The sequence below is a fragment of the Micrasema longulum genome, unplaced genomic scaffold (assembly GCF_059751315.1).
Source record: "Micrasema longulum isolate JH-2025_06_02 unplaced genomic scaffold, ASM5975131v1 h1tg000497l, whole genome shotgun sequence".
NCBI lineage: Eukaryota > Metazoa > Arthropoda > Insecta > Trichoptera > Brachycentridae > Micrasema > Micrasema longulum.
In genome coordinates this window covers 43,340-60,749 of record NW_028277694.1, presented here as the reverse complement: position 1 = coordinate 60,749, position 17,410 = coordinate 43,340, and the positions used below count along the sequence as shown (strand labels likewise).

Genomic DNA, 17,410 nt, shown 5'->3' with positions numbered 1-17,410 from the left:
CTGCCTTTTACAAACATTTATAATATTAACATATTTGGCTAAAAATATTTTTTTTAAACATGAATATCCTTAAACCCAAGATTTATAAAAAAAAAAAAAACCAAAAATTATTCAAGATTTATATTTAAAAAATTAACCTAAAAATTATACAGCATATTCAGTAGAAAGTTTAAATAATAAAACATTCTACTGAAAACAACAAGAAAATCATAAGTACTGTTTCACACAGCTAGGCAAAGTGAACAAAAAACTGTATGTGAAATGCATGAATAAATAAATATAATTACCATTCACCATCTTTGAAAAAGTTCAAAAGGTTTGTTCTATAGGAACAATACCCTACACTAAATATATCAGATACGTGGGAATAACTATTGCCGAGTTCATGAAGTCTGTTTAATACGGCATTACAAGTATACACTGTCCGTGAATTGTTGCTACAAAACGGTGGCACCTGTCTAGTCATTCTTCCAGGCACCCTGAAGTTGATGAGAAATAACAGTTCAGGGCAATCCCATATTGAATTTACAATTTTGAATAAATTTAAAAGGTCCATAATTTTCCTTCTATCGTTAAGTTTTAACAAATTTAATGTTTATACGCAACAACTATGGGGAACGGGAAACCAAAATGACATAAACAGACTACAACGACAGCAAAATATAATATCGTGACTAGTATATGACCTCCCTTATCTAACATCGACTAAAGAACTTTAAAAATAAAAATAAAAACAATTATATGTTAATGAACTTTTTTAAATAGTCTTTAAAATGTATTCATAAATTGGCCACTGATGTCATTGTAGACAAAGAACTAAAACTCGTAAAAAATTGTAATAAACATGGACGTAAAATAAGAATATAAGAACAATATCGCATACAACATTCCAAAGCAAGACAAGGACAATCGAGACAAATAAATCAGGGACTAAAATTATACAATAAACTACCAGACAAAACTTTTATAGTTAACTATTTTGATTGATTGATTGATTTGGTGTTTATTTTGTAGAACTCCATATTTAAACTTATAATTAGAAATCAAACACTGATTTGAGTCTACTGAATACTTAATTTTATTTTTATAAATATAAACATAAAAAAATAAAACTTCGTGACAATTGTTTCGCCTTATTAGGGCATTTTCAAACGAATGTGAAGATTATTTGGATTGAATGTCCTTATATAGTTATAGAATTCCTCCTCTTTGCGCTTTGAGTTGATAGGAAAAAATTATGGATGGTTCTATCGGAGTATGGAGTGAGTGACAACCTTGTCCGCGCTATTGCTTCCTTGTACAAAGATAGTGTAGCGTGTGTAAGGGTAAATGGGTCATTAACTTCCTGGTTTGACATCCCTAAAGGAGTCAAACAGGGATGTGTAATGTCACCGTGGTTATTCAACATATACATGGATAAATGTATGAGAGAATTGAAAAGTATGGATGTGGGAGCGAAAATGAGTAATCTTACTGTCAGTTGCCTTCTGTACGCCGATGACGCAGTCCTCCTAGCTGACAGCGAAGAGGAACTGCAATCCTTGGTTACAAAGGTTTACGAAGTGTGCAAGGAGAGTGATTTGCTAATGAATGTGCAAAAGTCGAACGTCATGGTCTTTGAAAGAAATGTAACTATGACTGAATGTAAGATTGTAGTAAATGGAGATAGTTTGAAACAGGTCGAAGAATTTGTATATCTGGGTAGTATGTTTACTAGAGATGGAAATATGGACAAGGATATTGAAAGGAGGGTTAGTGCCGGTAACAGAGTTAATGGTGCCTTAAAGTCTGTCGTAGCAAATAAGTGTCTATCGCAAGAGGCTAAATTAGCAGTTCATAATGGAGTTCTGGTACCAACCCTAATGTATGGAAGCGAAGCATGGAGTTGGAAAAAAAGGGACGAAAGTAGACTGAATGCTGTTGAAATGCGATCCCTCAGGCGAATGTGCGGAAAAAAATGTATGATAGGTGCCCTAATGTCGAAATTAGAGCAGAATGCAAGGCTGAGTTAAGCATTATCGACAAAATTAAGAAAGGTCTTTTGCGATGGTTCGGTCATGTGGAGCGAATGAATGATGAAAGAACGGCCAAAAAGATTTATGATGCGAATGTGTCTGGTTGTAGAAGTCGAGGAAGGCCGAGAAAGACATGATCAAGTACAACAAATTCTTGAAAGTGGTCATGTGAAAAGTCGGAATAATCGACGTGCGTGCATGAGAAGATGTATGAATGTGAAGGAAGCAAAGGAAGTGTGCCAGGACAGAGTGGTGTGGCGTTCTGTCCTCTCTGCCTACCCCTCTGGGGAAATGGCGTGATGGTTAGTTAGTTAGTTAATTCAAGGTACTTAAGTAGATTTTTATAGAGATTTTTATATAAATAGTTTTTCCCTCAATTATGATTAATGTACATGCTATAGTTCATAAGAATATTTTTATTTTCTACTTAAGTACCTTGAATTATATAACTATATAAGGACATTCAATCCAAATAATCTTCACATTCGTTTGAAAATGCCCTAATAAGGCGAAACAATTGTCACGAAGTTTTATTTTTATATGTTTATATTTGTAAAAATAAAATAAAGTATTCAGTAGACTCAAATCAGTGTTTGATTTCTAATTATAAGTTTAACTATTTTGATCGTCTAGAGTACTTTCATATTATCTTCAGTTGAGAATTCACCGGAATTTTGGCTGGTTTGATATTCTGGCACAAAATTGATATCTGACACATGTTTTAATTTAAATTGTGTATACATTACTTATCAATAAAAAGTTTTTTCCGAGCTAATAGCAGGCAAGCCAACGTTCGGGCAGGACAACGTCTGTCGGGTCCGCTAGTTGTTATACAGGGTGTTCTTTAAACCCTGTCACATCCGAAATCACGATGATCAGTATGGGCAAGAAGACATATTAGCATATTTAAAAAAATATTTAGAACCAAGAAATTTTTTAAAAAAAAATTCTTTTTATTCATAAATTTCTTAAATAGTACATTTTTTTGTAAAATTCTTAACATATCTACTTTTACACATCTAGTAAATGTTATCACTGTAACTCTCCAAAAAAAGAGACTTAACTCTTGTGCTTGGAGAGTGACTTACACTGTTTTAATTGTTTATTCATAAGAGTTTATATAATTTTAAATACGAGTACATGAAAAGAAAAATAAAATCATAGGATATATAAAGAAAAAACTCAAAACAATAATACATTCATACTAATTAAAATTAATGTTGTTTTTACACGAGTTCAAAAAATTTCTTTAGATTATCTTTAAATTTATTTATTTGTATATTATTTTTAATAGTTTTTAGTTCATTAGGAAGATTGTTATAATTTTTTATACCTCTGTAGACAAAGCTATTTTGACCATGACTTGTGTGGAATTTAGGAATTTTAATATTATGTTGGTATCTGAGTGACTTATTCATTTCAAATTCTTTTATTTTTTCCTTTTTAAATATTTTTTTATATAAATGGTTGCTTACTTTTGCAGGGGAGAAGTGAGGGGAGTATCAGACTCCTCCCTTTCCCCTACTCGTTTCTCCCCTGCAGAATGAAGCAACCATTTGCTTTTTTGTTTTTTAAAAAAATAATAATATTCGTGCTAAAAAAATAATTTAATGTGCCAATATTTCTTCTTGCTCATACTGATCATCGTGGTTTTGGATGTGACAGGGTGTTCATTATAAATAAATGAACTTGTCTGCAAGGTTCCAGGACAGACATTTATTTGAACCGTTCTTTTCCGTTATATTCATTAACCATCGCTCAGCAATGAATTCTGTATTGAAACTAACATGAAAATATCAGAGAAAGATTCAGTAAGTGTGTCATCTATTATTTAATAAGTTACGTAACATTCTCTTGAAGCTGTTGACATTTGATTATTTAACGCCAAATAAATATTTATACAAACATCAGAGTTTCAGAGACGTTGAGTCACTAAATATTTACTTAGCTAATCAACCATATTTTATATATCATCGTGGGAAGGATGACGGAAGGGAGGGGACTTGATAGAAACTTATAAGATACTCTATGATCTCTATGACTGCCCCCTGCATGAGATATTAATAATAATAATATTTGGCTAATTTATATAGCGCCATTTTTGTAAAAAATCACCTCAAAGGCGCTTTACAAATGTATATCTAAACTTACATTCTAACTAAACTAAAGTTATATATTATATTTCCTGATTTAAAATTGAGGGTATGATAGTTTAAAGAAGTGGGATTTTGGTTGGGATCTGAACTGACTGGGACTGTCGATGATTCGTAAGTTTGAAGGCAATCGGTTCCAGGCAGAGGGGCCGGCGGCCGCAAAAGAACGATCTCCAAATCTAGTGTTTTATTTATTTTATTTATTGACACTTTATATACATATACAATAAATATACATATAAGGGCGGGCATATTGCCTTAAGGCAATTTCTTCCTACCTACCCAAACCGTTCAGTTTGAGAAAATTATAAATACATGGACATATTGAATCTTACAATTTTACACAAAAATTAAAAGCAAAGATTAACAAAAATAAATATATGTATAAAAAAAAATAACACTTTACTATGAAGAGAGGAGAGGGGAGAGAGGTGTTTGGGGAGCGCCGGATTTCGACAAGTGTTCCTCTTCCTGAATCAAATGCTGACCTAAGAGTAGATTTTCTTTGACGTGTATTTTCCCTAATACAAAGATCCGATAGGTATTTTGGAGCCATTTCATGAAGGGATTTGAATACTGTCCAGTACAGCTTGTGTTTTATTCTCTCTGGGCTTTTTAACCAGTGCAAATCTCGAAGATGTTGTGAGATGTGAGAATATTTTTTTACTCCCGTAATAAGCCTCGCCGCTGCATTGAAAACAGATTGAAGTTTATTAGTTGGATATTTTGGGAGATTTGCGTATATTCCATTACAGTAATCTAGACGCGATGTATGTGGTTAAAGGACCAATGAATGACCATTTAAGGTTCAGCTTGTAGTGAAATCCACATTAAAGGTATACATTTCATTATTTAGGCGTACAAAATAAAAGAAAACAATATAAAACACATTAATTTTTCTAAGTACTTTTACTTTTTTATTGAAATGTATTTTATTTTATTTTATTTGGGATTTTTACATTGAACAGAAGAGAGAGGGAGTGATAGTCTCTCCGCTGTCTAATTTTGAGCCATTTCAGTTGCCTACGATAATCAGAAATGTGATCATATTTCCTAAGACCAAAAATGTACCTTATGCATGTATTCTGAAGTCGTTCAAGTTTATCGAGTTGCTCACAGCTTAAATGAGTCATAGCTTTTGTCATAGTTTCTATTGTTAAAAGTTTTTTGACTGGACACATGTAGCAATTCTTATTATATTGTGTTTTATTAACCAATGGTCATTTACTGGGGGGTGGTCATTTACTGGTGCTTTGACCCTATATAGATTTACGGATCTTAACTATAAAACTTCTTGTCAAAAACATAATATACTTAGTCTTGAGGATCGTCGTTTGGTATTTGATATGAGGATTTTACATGACATTCTTGATGGACGTCTTGATAGTCCTGTTCTGGTTTCTGAGTCGGCCCTTAAAGTACCTGGCTATCGCACCCGTCATACGAATCTATCTCTTTCCCATGTACCTACAGTTCGCACCAACTATGCACAGAACTCTCCCCTGATTCGCTTGGCGCGTAATTATAATATTTAACTGTCCTAAAAACACCCTCGAGTTACGGTGCTGTGTAGTCACTACACATTAATAAAATAAGAGATTAAAAAAAGTAAACATGACATATTTATAGAGAGTGGCTTTAATTAACCATTATTTAATTCAAATATGATAATATTTCAAATCTAACTGCTGAAAACATGAAAAAACCATTGGGTATCGCTAACAACTCGGGAAAAACGTGCACCCGCGCCAACTTCCCGCGAGATACTAAGTACTCGTAGCTCGTAGCTAGTACTGCTTAGCATTTGAGCGTTCACAATGAACAATAATGAACATGATTAAGTTATCGCGGTCATAAGTCAATGCGTGTGTAATCTCTAAGTCAACGCGTGTGTAATCTCTAAGTCAACGCTCGTGTCGGTTAGTTTTTTAATTTCCTCGTAAATAAATACAGTTCACTGGCGAAAAATCGGCGTTTACTATAAAAATTAATACGATATATTGCATTTGCAAAATAGTAAGGAGTATCTAATACAAAAAAGTGAAAATTAAATTACAATTACTATGGCGACCGCTTTTCTTGACATTGGCAAAAAAAACGTGATAAATAATAAATATATAAATAAAAATAGCAGTTTTGGAGTACTTTCTATATTTACACCGGTGAAATTAAAATATGTGATTGGGCAGCAGGATTATGCGTCGCGAAACGTAAATATTTTGATATTTAATATTAGTTGTTCACGGGTGTTGTATTGTGATCGCGAATACGATAAACAATCACGATGAGAAATTGTTATCACGTCGCTTATTAGCACGTCGATAGTTATTTGTGATTGAGCCAAGTTAAGAGGTGATAAATATGCCATACTACAGCTTGTCACGAAGGGGAAGATCGAGGGACGTAGATAAGTCGGAAGAAAACAGCTTTCTTGGCTTCGGATCATCTAAACATGAACCAGGATTAGAACTGCGGAGGAGCTGTTTCGCACTGCTTAGGATAGGGAAACATTCTCCCGAGTGGTCGTCAACGTCGGGGAGACCCGACATGACACGTGACAAAGAAGAAGAACATCGTAGCAACACCTTTATTTGTGATTATGTTGATTCCTCAGTACCTATACTGTAAATAATGTTAAAGAAAGTATTTTCAAATAAGCGTGCGTGCTGTGTTCTGCTTATTAATTTACAAACATTTTACTGTGCATTACTGAAATTATTATATCTAAGTACTGTATCATATTAAAAACAAATATTTTATTAAGTTGGTAATGTATCCAAAATAAAACAAGTTTATTGGATTATTTATTTATTATTATTATTTTATTTATTATTATTTTACATATTTATTACAGCAATATATAAGTAATTATTTATGAAACAAATTAATTCAGTAGTAACAGTAAGCATACATATTTTTTATTTTTGCTGTTGGTTCATCTAAACTGCCTAACTAGGGATAGCTTCCCCGTTCTAAGGCAGTCAATTATGTATTTTACAATGATATTTAAAAGTATTTACAGTTTTATCATAATGTGTGCTTTTTCAGTCTTAAAGGTAAACAATGAATATCCAGAGAAAACATAAATAATACCAAAATCTCTATATCCTAAGTCCCAAGTCATTACTATTAAAACAAGCAACCAGCTTACGTCCTTCTACATCGGACAACAAATTCTCTGACTCCCTCCGACCAATATGGATTAAGAATGCAGTCAACACCTTCCTCAGCCTGGCAATCCCACCACATTTCCACGAAACTGGGATAAGGTTATATACCCTTGGGCCTATATAATATTGCTGCCTTTGAGCTAAAAAAGTATTGACTCCTCTCTGTAGAATCAGATCCTTATTGGAGTGTCTAGTATTATGAACATGACAAACCCTTGCGTATTTTTCCCTGTTGAGATGTGTGACCGCTACTGACCTCAATATATACTGTTGACGAATATCCAGCACTTGAAATTCTTTGAAGAGCGAATCACTCGGGTATCGGTATGGTTTTTTTAATATAACTCTTAACACTGATTTTTGAGCTATAGCTACTGAAGCCATAGTCGTTTTAGTGCAGCTTCCCCAGCCAATCAGACCATACGTTAGTATTGAATTTACCAATCCATGATACAATTGTTTTAGTTCTTTAATCCTTAGTATATTTCTTAAAGGTATGAAAAAATGAATCAAACGTTTTATTTTATTAGAAATTTCTTCAGTTTGTAGGTTCCATCTCATAAATTTATCTATTTTTAAACCCAAATATTTTACACTAGTGACATTTTCCAATAGTGTACATTTACAATTTACATTATTTATGCAATGATGTAATTTTAGTTCATACCCGGAGTTTGGTTGTCCCACCGAAGATGGGCTGAAACAGATAAACTTTGTTTTTTCTGCATTGAGAGTAAGCAAATTGTCGTTCAACCAATTGTTTACCCTCATCATATCTTTGTTAGCTTTGTCATGAACCTCTGCCCAATTTGGGGCACTATATATTAATACTGTATCATCAGCGAAAGATATTATTTTTCCAAGAGATTCACTCCTACAAAGTCCGTCAATATATACCAAGAACAGTAGCGGTCCCAATGTACTTCCTTGGGGAACACCATAGTCTAACTCTGCAGCATCACTTAGTTCATTGCCAATTTTTACTTTTTGTAATCTATTGGATATATAACTTTTAAACCAATCAAGGATAATTCCCTGAATGCCCATATTTTGTAATCTTTTAATTAGTATTTTATGAGAAATGGTATCAAATGCCTTTGCTAAATCTAGGAAAACCGCTAAGCTTTTCTTACTATTATCTATAGATGTTGTAATTGTCTCGGTCAACTTAAGTATGGCGTTTTCTGTGCTTAATCCTGCCCTGAATCCGAACTGATTATTAGACAGTAAGTCGTTATGCTCTAAGAAATAGCTTAATCTTTGTTTAACAATTTTTTCTATTATTTTTGAGATAGTATTTAGTAATGAAATAGGTCGATAGTTTTGGATTAAATGTTTATTACCAGTTATAGTTCTACTTTATTTTTTATAAAATATACAAAGGGTAGATTGTGACGCATTTTTATATAAATTTCCTCATAATATTTCAATCATGTTTTAAAATTAAAATGAACAGCAGCCTGTTATAATATTATTGATATTTTTCGACAACAATTATCTAAATTTACAAAACTATAAAGCTTCATTAATTATCTCACAATACATACTTGTATGTCAATAAATACTTACTTTGTTATATTTTCCCCGAAATTCAAATATAAATACCTAAATTCCCCATTACCTATTAAATACTTAGCCTCACCCTTAACCATTTGTTTTTCCCTCAATTACGATTAATGTACATGCTATAGTTCATAAGATTATTTTTATTTTCTACTTAAGTACGTTGAATTATAAAACTATATAAGGACATTCATCCAAATAATCTTCACATTCGTTTGAAAATGAAAAGGCGAAACAATTGTCACGAAGTTTTTATTTTTATATGTTTATATTTGTAAAAATAAAATAAAGTGTTCAGTAGACTCAAATCAGTGTTTGATTTCTAATTATAAGTTTAAATATGGAGTTCTACAAAATAAACACCAAATCAATCAATAATAAAAAAATATGTGGAACGGATTCAATCAGCTTTTTATCACTTACGCTATTTAATTGAATAATCAACATCGATAGAAATATTGTTTCTGCGGTGAATTATGCTAATGTTGGAACAACAAAATGGCGTGTTCGTTATATATTCACGATTTAAATTAAGGCAGACTTGTTTATGGTTTCCATCGCGTTTTCTCACTTCTCAGCGGCATTCCTCATTCAAATCAAGGTTGTTTTTTACTTCTTACTTTATATTATTAAGATTCTTGCGTAGGTACTATACTGTACGCGACTGGACGGTGACATTGAATTTAGACAATGGGCCGAATGTATTTCATTATTATTATTTTATTTAATAACAATGCTGTTAAGTAGTGTAGATAAGTTAAATGGGTACCCCGCATGCATGGGTTTAAAAAACAATATTACTAAAACCCATGTACCAGGGCCAATCGCGTTTAGAAGCGATTATGCGTAGCTTACCATTATATTTGACTAACTATAATAATGTTTTACGGTGACTTTATTTACAGAAAAACAAACAAATAATGACTATTTCTTATAAATCATCGCCACCATTTGTATTTTTCTCAAAATATAAATAAAAATATTAATAAAGCGCCCCCAGCGCCAGCAATGAGCCAAGAAACTAGCCGATTACTCCAGCTTATTTCTTCGAGGAAATAAGTGTACTCTATTTTGAACATCTCAAACCCAGTGGTAGGATTTTTCTCTTAGAGAAAACTTGCTGATTACACAATTTTTTTGTAGATTCTTGATTTGGAAAACAGTATTTCAAACAGTATTTCTTAAGGGCTATTTTTCTTTGAGATGATACTTTTGACATATGACTCGCAACACATGTGACGCTCGACGCGGCCGTTTTTGGCATTATTCATTTCTAGAACAAATCGACCAGTTGTCATTTCAGTCGTAATGAGGATACCTAATACTCACTGAATTTATTGTGCTATTTTTATATTTTTTTTTATAAAAGTTACATGTTAAATTAATGGATAATATAGCTACACAATAGTGGTTTGAGTAGATTTCATAGATGAGAGTTGTTGTACCTATAAAGAGCCTGGCTACCATGCGGAAGGCGAGAGTTCTCATTTTACTAAATCTCTCCCCCCAAGCCCAGACCCATAAAGTATCGGGCTATTGGGCAAGGTGCAAGCTCTTTAACATCCTCAGGTTTAACCAGTGGTCCCCCGAGGATGAGGCTCCTTTTATGATGTAAAGCATCACATTCGCATAGAATGTGTATAGGTGTTCCCTCATCTGCACTGCAGAACCTACATCTAGAAGTTTGGGAAAGGTTCATTCTAGCGCGGTGTTTGTCCAATCTGCAGTGTCCTGGGCGGGCTCAGTGATAACCCTCACTTGGTGAGGCTGAGTTCGTACTTTACTGTGTAACACTTCATTTCTTGATGCTCAAAGCCCCCTGACTGTCGAATCAAATCATCGAAAGGGTCAAAAGTTTCAAATACCTGGGAGTATATGTTACAGAAAATGGCAGCTTTAAATAATAACTGGCTAGGAGTAGCAAGCGTTACATTTAACTGATCCAGTAAAGTATTCTTTTACTCTAATATTAAACAACAATATTTTGAGTTTGTTTTGATGCAAATTTTTGTAGATAAGGACCGGATTCAACTCCCTGGGGAGCTGTTAATATTAACATATTACAACAGAGATGAAAAACATCTTGCAGAATGAAATATAGATTTCTAGGCATCTACAGGGCTTATGACCTGTCATTGGCTAGTTTAAGTGGCCACTTTACACACTGTGTAACATTCACCATTCTGTCCATATTTGAACATCTATATTACTTCAATTATTTCATCTATTGATGTAACTTCACAAACATCATGAACAGACTCAAAATAATTTTTCACTTGATATATTCTTAAGCCTAATAGTTAAATGATTTAAATTATAAAAGTTAATGCGTTAATTTTTTTTTTTTAATCTTATCATTAAAACTCGTAAAACTTTGGAAGAGTAAACTAACTAAAAAACATAATCCAAAATAAAACATGTATTTTTTAAGTTCTTACTTATTTAACTACTTTATTTTTATAAATAATATTTTTTATGTGGCAACTTTCCATCGTATAGTGTTGATTATTCAAGAATAGATCAGCTGTGTTCTGACACGGCGCGGAGCTCCAGCGCCAATAGGCTTCGAGCTAGAATTGCAAATGGCCGCCGCGCTTAACGAGCGAACAGCTGTTGAGCTGGTATCGACATTTTCCCACCGTTTAATGTTCTAATTTAATTATCATAATTTAAATATGGACGTAATAAAAAACATCAAGGATTTCGTGTGGCTATACTTTAAATTCGCGCTGTACGCTATACGAATATACGTTTTAGTTTACTATTATACAATTTACTTCGGATAAAAGTGCAGTGTGAAGCTGGCGAACAAACTTTACGTGAGTACCGAGTACACGTCCCGACTGAAGCCTTTTTTCTTTTCGTTTTGTAAAGTTGCCGGTTTTAATGTTATTATTTTAAATGGCTGCCGCCAGCGAATTTGTTTTTAGCGATCGGTAGCTTTATTGTTTATTGTCGGCTAATAATTATTCACGCATCAGTTTGGTGAAAGTTATTCTGAATTTCATATTTACACTTTTTTCCACAATACCGAATCCGTGGCGTAACTCTGTATATTGTTTATGGCGCTAGTTTAGAGTAAAAAAGTTATATTTTAATGAGAGAAATTCGTATTTTTTGCTTAAATTCGAACTATCAAACTGCATTACCTATAAATATAATAAGCACAAAAACATTATTGTCGTATACTTTCAACTAAAAAAAACGTAAATAAAAACGTAATTACGTCATTACGTCATAAAAATGTTGTATTGTGTCTCTCTTTTCGCGTGCGACAAAATATTAAGAAAAAAGGGAGATGAAATATTCGATGAAACTACAAGGACATAACATTTTTCGAAAACGTATTTTCTATCTCTTTCTCGCTCGTTCGACGCAGACACGTATAAAAAAAACGGACTGCTTTTTTTATATTGCGTATATTTTTAGGATTTTTCACAAACTTTGAATAAAAATATTTTTCAACTTTGTTTTGAGTTTAACAAATCACAACAGGGATGGGGAATACCTTAAAAAAGGGAATATGAAAGTCTAGGCATTTACAGGGCTTATGACTTGTCGTGGTGGCCACTTTACACAGTGTGCAACATTCGCCATTTTGCCTATGTTTGAACATCCATATTTCTTGAATTCTTCCATTTGTTGATTTTAATGACTATTTAATGTCTATGACTATTTAACGACTATGAAATCCAGTATTTTGTCTACAAACATTTGGACCAACTCAAATATTGTAATGTTTTGAGTATTTTTTATATTTCTTATTTGTTTATTGTTCCATACGTATATTTACATTTAAAATTAAGCTATACCGTAATTTACTGTATTCCCAAATGTTTGTAGACACGCTGAATTTCCTCCCCGATGAGTTATTTAGATCTTATTTCTTAACAGAGAGGCAAAACTTTTTGAGAATAAAAAAAAGGAAGTAAAAAAAACAGGCCAGGAGGCCCAATTGCAATGGTGAATTACATCACAGAACACCCAGGCTTGAGAATCACAAATCACATTTCATTTTTGTGTTCCCACCGGGAATCGAACCCGGAACCTTCCGTGTGTGAGTCGAGCGTCTTGACCACTACACCACGAAGGCCGCCAGTATAGGTATTTACAGAGCTTATGACCACTTTACACATAGGCAGAACGGTGAATAATACAGAGTGTGTACAGTCGTCAATGACAGGTCATAAGCCCTGTTAATGACGAGATTTCCATATTGCCTTCTCAAAAATGTTTTCCCTCTCTGTTGCAACAAATTGAGATAAAAATATGTTTTTCTCTTTTATTTTTTGTCCATTATTATGAATGCCCGTGTCCGAGCGGATGAAGAATACAATTGTGTTTGTGAAGTAAAATCATAATCTATTTCACAAACATGGTTGTATTTATGATCTAGCTTTGCATTGGCTGGTTTGAATGATCAGTTTACGCACTATGTGTCATTCGTAATTTGCTCTTGATTTTTGTGAAGTAATGAGCTGCACTTTTATTGATGTGGATAAATCAACTTTGTGGTCAAATATTTTACTAATTGTTTTAAAATGTTTGTTGAAAAATAGTGTTCCTTTAATCAAAAATCAAACAACCTTTCAATATAGCCCGTTATGCGATGTTTCGTTGTAATGGTCACCCTAAACCTATTTAACTCAAGACCCTCCCTCCATCCCCTCCCCCTTTTTTTTCAACTATTTTTTTAAAAACATAAAATATTTTCAAAGTATTATAAGTGCATGTGCTTATTTAAATGCATGTCGTGTTGGTTTGATATTTTCGTGCAACAACTATGGCGAAGGTGTACAGTGGGTTTTGCATGTTGTTTTAATTGGTGCCCTGACGAAGAGACGAAAAAGTGGTTATATACAAATATTTAAAAGGGTTAAGTAAGATTCTTTCGAATGACTATGATTACTTACTATGAAATCTAAATACTTAATTCTTTTATTGTAGTAAATAAATATCCAATTCTAATTAATTTATTAATTAATGATACTAAATTTAAGTATATAACCATTCACTGTCTTTTTATGTCTATCGGTCTCGAGATGTACCCGTTTCTTCGTCAGGACACTCACTACAACGAAAATACATAAATTACATGTAGAGTTAAAGGGGATGCAAATACTACCATGTCCAAACATGCACTAAAATTAGGTGAATAATAGTAAGTGGTATGTTGCAAAATGTGTGTGAGAGGGGGTTCAGAAGGGGGCGGGCTAGGAGAAGTACCAACATTTGTTGAAATTTGTGACCACAAAATTAATGCTTTAAACACAAATAATAATTTATTAATTTATATATTTTTTATTTCAGAAGTGATTTGCTGGGACAGTGCCTATGCGATTAATACATGAATTGATTTACGAATAAAGTGATTAAAAGTGAAGTGAGGAGGTATTATCGACTACGGCAGTCTTCATAAAACAAGAAAATGTAAGTTTTTGTATATTTTATTTATTTATTTATATTTGCCCAATAGTAATAATTTGTACGTCTATAATTTACAGAACAATCCCACTAAAAATATTCATGGAATAATCCTAATTATATGAAGTATTTTTTTTCCTTTTTTGAGGCCTTTTTCAAGCATAAAAATATCGCCCAAAATCAGCACCACCATTCCATGTCCTCAAAGAGCCTCAGTGCATCTCTATCGGATGCCAGCTCCTGTGCGTCCTCCCAATCTGATGCCTTGTTAAGTAGGCAAGTCCGGTTAAGGCTTTCAGTAGCTCAATCACAAATAACTATCGACGTGATAACAATTTCTCATCATGGTTGTTTATCGTATTCGCGATCACTATGCAACATCCGTGAACATCTAATATTAAATATCAAAATATTTACGTTTCGCGACGTATAATCCTGCTGCGCAATCACGTATTTGAATTTCACTGGTGTAAGTATGGAAAATATTCCAAAACTGCTATTATTATTTATTTTTATTTTATTTATTACGCTATTTATTGCATTTAGGTGGCGTTCGGCAAGCCAAATGTCAAGAAAAGCAGTTGTCATAGTAATTGTAATTTGATTTTCACTTTTTTGTATTAGATACTCCTTACTATTTTGCAGATGCAATATATTGTATAATTCACTATAGTAAATGCCGATTTTTCGCCAGTGAACTGTATTTATTTACGAGGAAAATAAAAATAGAACCGACACGAGCGTTGAATTAGAGATTACACATGATTACATAACTTATGCATGTTTTTTATTGTTCGTTGTGATCGCTCAAATGCTAAGCAGTACTAGCTACGAGCTACGAGTACTTAGTATCTCGCGGGAAGTTGGCGCGGGTGCACGTTTCGCCTGACCCACTTATTCTCTAAATCATTTAAATAAATCCGTGGCATGTCAAAACAAAATAAATTGTTTTGATTAAATTATAATTTTAAAAGCTTTAATTAAACTTATTTATCTGTAGAATCACTTTGTAAAGCGCCCTTTAGGTATTTTATTACGAAAATGGCGCTATATATGGTTTCTATAATAATAATAATAACCGACAGAGGAACAGCAAATTTAAACACGCAAATTCCCGTATCTACATATATATATTTTTTTAAATAATAACCTTTATTGGCATAATAAAAACAATACATACAGTAAAAAAATGGAATACTTAAGGTTGAACTTAACAAAAAAGAGTCTGGCTCCTGTTTTGGCAAGTTTACAAAATAATATTTTTAAAAAAAATGAAAAATGAAAAACAAAATAATACATTAAAAAAGAAATAAACAATTGTGAAAATTGAAACGTTCAACACTAATAAAAATTGAAGAGAAGGTTGACAGCTGTAAATACTTCAGAATACACATAACTGAGGATGGAAGCATGCATAAAGAGCTCGCAACCCGCGCAGGAATTGCTGGAGCAACTTTTAACATGATGCGTGTAGTCTGCAACTCTAGTTTATACTCGGTCAACTCTCGTATAATGCCAGTACTCCTATATGGGGGCGAATCTTGGCACCTCACCAAAGCTCAAAACACCAAACTTCTGAGTTTTGAGAGTAAGTGCTTGAGAAGAATATTAGGTATAAGGTGGTTCGATTTTATAACTGACATTGAAGTCCGAGAACGGACGCAGCAGCCTCCTATAACGAGCGTCTTGAGGATGCGGCGGTGGTCCTGGCTCGGACACGTGCAGCGCATGCCTCGGGAAAACCTAATCCCGAGTTGCCTCTTCTTTAAGGCTTCTTCTGGAAGGCCATTAATGACGATCTTTAGACTTTATTCGGCGGAATTAAGGGGCGCCGGATTGACATGGGAAGTAGCGAGAGTGCTGGCTGGCGATAGGGTCTCCTGGAGGCAACCGGTGATGTCCACATGCTCCACTTAGGAGCGGATGTGGAAAAGAAGAAGAAGAAAAAAGAAAAAATAAGTAAAAACACAAAATTTATAAATTGATATACACAGGCACATATTATACATACATCTTTATTTTCAGAATACGGTTAATGTCAGTAAGCTTTTCTTTAATTTTCCGTAATTTATATCTTGACGTAGATTTCGTTATAAAATATTGAAAACCTTCCGTCCTATACAGGGTGTTCTTTAAACCCTGTCACATCCGAAACCACGATGATCAGTATGAGACAGAAGACATTTTGGCACATTAAAATATTTTTTTAGAACGACTAAAATCTTAAAAAATAAAATATAGAAAAAAAACAAATGGTTGCTTACTCATGCAAGGGAGAAACGAGGAAGGGGGAGGGGGGAGTCTGAACTGCATGGCCGCGCCCCTCGCTTCTCCCCTGCAGAAGTAAGCAACCATTTGTTTTTTTTCTATATTTTAGTTGTTTTTAATATTGTTGACTCCCCTTCGTGCTGCTGCGGATATCCTAACCAATCTTCTGAACACATCCTGTGGTCTTGTCCCTTTCCCCTTCTCTATGATTACCGAATGGAGCTTCTCGCTACTATCCGTGGCCCTGTTATAGGTCCTGTCGGATATACAGATCTGGTGGCTTCTAAAAAGAATTTCAAGGCTTTTAAAAAGTTTTGTAATCATTTCGGCGAATTGATCATGTCCAATCAATTTAATCCCAGTCAGTGAAGAATTCACTTCCCTCTCTTCTCAATCCAATGAAGTGCATAGTGCAAAGTGACTTCTGGATTACTTTCTATAGGCAACCAGATTACAGAGAGCTCCTTCGGGCAGCTTTTCTCGTTTGACAACGAGCAAATTTTCCGTGTATGTGGGCACCGCCAAGGAGACTTATGTCCTCAGATGCGGTGTGCGGTATGTGGTGGGTAAGCTATTTTAGTTCTTAAGATTTTAGTCGTTCTAAAAAAATATTTTAATGTGCCAATATGTCTTCTTTCTCATACTGATCATCGTGGTTTCGGATGTGACAGGGTTTAAAGAACACTTGTATAAGTACTATGATGTTTGGCCGTGATAAATATTATCATATTATTCTCGTCTATGTTGCTCTGTTAAGATTTCACACTTTCTTATTTTTTTCGCTTGCAGATAAAACAAGATGATTAATTTGATTTAA

At 33.6% G+C, this 17,410-nt stretch overlaps 1 long non-coding RNA gene across 1 annotated transcript in view; it reads left to right on the top strand.

Moving 5' to 3' along the window:
• LOC148281107 (uncharacterized) overlaps positions 1–14,330 on the top strand; it is a 43,713-nt gene extending 29,383 nt beyond the window's left edge. Inside the window, exon 2 of the long non-coding RNA XR_015822438.1 lies at positions 14,212–14,330. This is a non-coding gene — a long non-coding RNA (uncharacterized LOC148281107). The remainder of the gene's footprint in view (positions 1–14,211) is intronic.
• Positions 14,331–17,410: the final 3,080 nt, after the last annotated feature.